Genomic DNA, 3,297 nt, shown 5'->3' with positions numbered 1-3,297 from the left:
TAACACATTTAATTTGGTGTAATTAAATGTGTGGTTTTAGGTTAAAAAACAACAACATTATTTTCCACATACTGTACATTATTGTTTCTCCTGTATGCCCTGCTTTTCTGAAATGCGTAATTTTTTTTTACAACGCTCATTGTTCTGAAAAGTGAGGTGTGCTCTGATTGGCCAGCTATCGAATGCTTTGTGATTGGCTGAATGCCTCAAGCTTGTGACAGAAATGTTGCCTCTTGTCTTACAGGTATATTTTTTTTTGTCCAGTGTATGCTTTAGTGCGCCACCCCCTTTATGTGCATCCCCCCCCTTTTCAATTGACCATAAGTAATTGGACAATTGAGTCAAAAGTTGTTTCATGGACCGGCATGGGCTATTCTTTTGTTATTTCTACCCAAATTAAACTGGTAAAAGGCCTGGAATTGATTCTAAGTGTACCACCTTATGTGGTCAAAGGATCCCTCCGTACTAGTGAAACAAACTATTGTTAGGCTTCAAAAACAAATCCATCAGAGCGATAGCAGGAATATTAGGAGTGGCCAAATCAACATTTTAGTATATTCTGAGAAAAAAGAAAGCCTCAGTGAGCTCAGCAACGTATAAAGGACTGGAGCACAATGGGGCACAACAGTGGTGGATGATCGGAGAATCCTCTCCATGGTAAAGAAAAACCCTTTCACAACATCCAGCCAAGAGAAGAACACTCTCCTGGAGGGATGTGTTTCACTGTCAAAGTCTACAATCAAAAGAAGACTTCACAAGAGCTAATAAAGGGGGTTCACCAAAAGGTGCAAACAAATGTAAATTACGTTTAGATTCAGTATAGTCCTCAAGAGAAAGTAATAACAGAAAAATCCTTCAGGTCCAACAAGAGAAGGTTCAGACGCTCAATGATGCTCCAGAAGGAATTCAAAGTTTACATGATCCCTGGCTCTTAATGCATTGTTCTTCCTTCTGGAGCATCAAGCTTATGTAAACTTTTGTTTGGAGTCATTTTTATAGATTAATCTATTATTCTCTTTTGTGGACTATATGTAAATGTATTTTATGTTAAATATCTTGTTACTAAATAGAAACATTTTTGTATGATCCTTCTTACTTTGGAAAAATATAGAAAATTTTGCAGATTCTACAAAGTTTATGTAAACATTTGACTTTTAAACTTAATAAGACTTTATTCTGTGGAAAACAAATTATTTTGAAAAATGTTGGGAACTGTTTCAGGTCACACTGATTTCAATAGAATGGGCAAAAATGAAAGTCGTTGTGACCTGAAATGGTTTGGTTACCAGCAATTATGAAAATATAATCTTTTGCTTAATGAATTTACTCATAGGCTAAAACTTTTCCTCAGCAGCGTAGAAACGGACTTACCTACTATGGAAGGATCCTTGTATATTTCACAGAATCCTCAACATACTTGTGCTGTGTCAGAGCTTGGTTTATTAGACAAAGTAATGTGTTTGGGACTATGCTGATATTGTATATAGATTGGAATAATGTAAAATGTGTGTTATTCACGGTTCAGCAGTAAGGAGGGGTTTATACGTGACTCCCTCCCTCTGGAAACACTGGTTAATCCACCTGCTGCCTGGCTTTAGGGGTTTTACTCACGGCACATGAAAATGGATTGTAATTCCCTAAATTCCTGATCATTTCTAGAAGGATCTTCCTGATCCGCTGTGCAGTTGAGTTAGGGTCAGTTTACACAGAACCAGTTTTCCATAATTTTGCTTATGTAAATGTACAGGTGTGTTTGACCGTTGCACGCATAATTTGTGCAGTGTCTCGCACGTAACACATCATCCTAAAAACAGAGCCCTCAAGTTCAAATTCAACTTTTAAACAGAAGGTTTCCTACCATTGTAATTTCTGTGTAAATATATAATGCACAGAAATGAAAAATTAAAATAACTAGTAATAGTTTTATAAAAAAATTAACAAATCAAGTTTTAATCATCAACTAATGTTTAAATTGGATACATGGCAGTTTTTATATCTTAATAATGGAATAATTTACTTAATTTCTTAGTGCAAAAAAAAAAAAAAATTTCATGACATACCTCATATAATGAAGACATCAGAGAAGGTTAATTCATATTTAATAAATATTTAATTTTAATTTTATATTTTTTAAACAGGAAAAGATTAAAGATAATCGGGCCTGACTCAGCATAAAACTGATTTACAGCAGGTTCCTGCTCTGCAGAACATAAATACCACATACCCAACAAAACTCAAACCAAGAGAGTGAGCATCACGGGGAGGCCATGAAGCCATCTCCTTAGATGGCGAGCAAATGTTATTTTAAATAGTCTTGTTGTATCGAGCTAGACGAGTCTCAAAAAAGATAAATGCACACACTACATTCACATATGCACACACAGGATTCATACGTGCACACACATGATTCATAAATACACACACAGGATACACAAATGCGCACAAAATTCACAAATGCACACACAAAATGTAAAAAACACATAAGATTCACAAATGCATACAAAATTAACAAATGCACAAATGCAGTGAAGTTCACAGACCGCAAGCAGTTTGCAAATCAAGGTATATTTGTGTGTGCATCAGAAATACATTTCTGAATCTTGTCCTGTGCATTTCTGAATCTTGAGTGCATTTGTAAATGTTGTTTGCATTTCTGAGTTGTGTGTGTATTTATGAATTTTGTGTGCATTTGTGAATCTTCTGTGCTTTTTACATTTTGTGTGTGCATTTGTGAATTTTGTGCGCATTTGTGTATCCTGTGTATTTATGAATCATGTGTGTGCATATATGAACCCTATGTGTGCATATGTGAATGTAGTGTGTGCATTTATCTTTTTGAGACTCGTCTAGCTCCATATTATTGATGTTATAGTACTGATGTGCTGTGGAATCTCATTCCAGGCTTTAGTGAGCACATAAAAAAAAGATCTCTGTCCATAGCAGTTCCTAAAAGCCGGTAAAGGAAGAAGTCCATTTGTAACAGATCTCGGAGTGCACTCGAACCTTGTGATGAGTTTTGGAACCAACGCAGTCAGTGTTGCTGAAGTGTGTCCATTTAAGATTTGATAATACAAGTTCATCCCATGGCTTATTTTATAGATCTGAAATGTCAAGGCATTACCCAAAGATAGTGGAATACAGTGGTGAGTCCAGCCTGGAAGCCTGGGATCTTTGATTATCTGTCTCATATTCTACTGTCAGGACATAATGACAGGTTTAACAAATATGTAAAAACTACATTTTTACAAAAGTTACCTACTGCAGCTTTAAGTCAGAAAACTGCAATAAATACGCAGT

Source organism: Carassius gibelio, chromosome B19 (assembly GCF_023724105.1).
Source record: "Carassius gibelio isolate Cgi1373 ecotype wild population from Czech Republic chromosome B19, carGib1.2-hapl.c, whole genome shotgun sequence".
In the NCBI taxonomy this organism is placed as follows: domain Eukaryota; kingdom Metazoa; phylum Chordata; class Actinopteri; order Cypriniformes; family Cyprinidae; genus Carassius; species Carassius gibelio.
Note: the sequence above shows the minus strand (reverse complement) of the source record.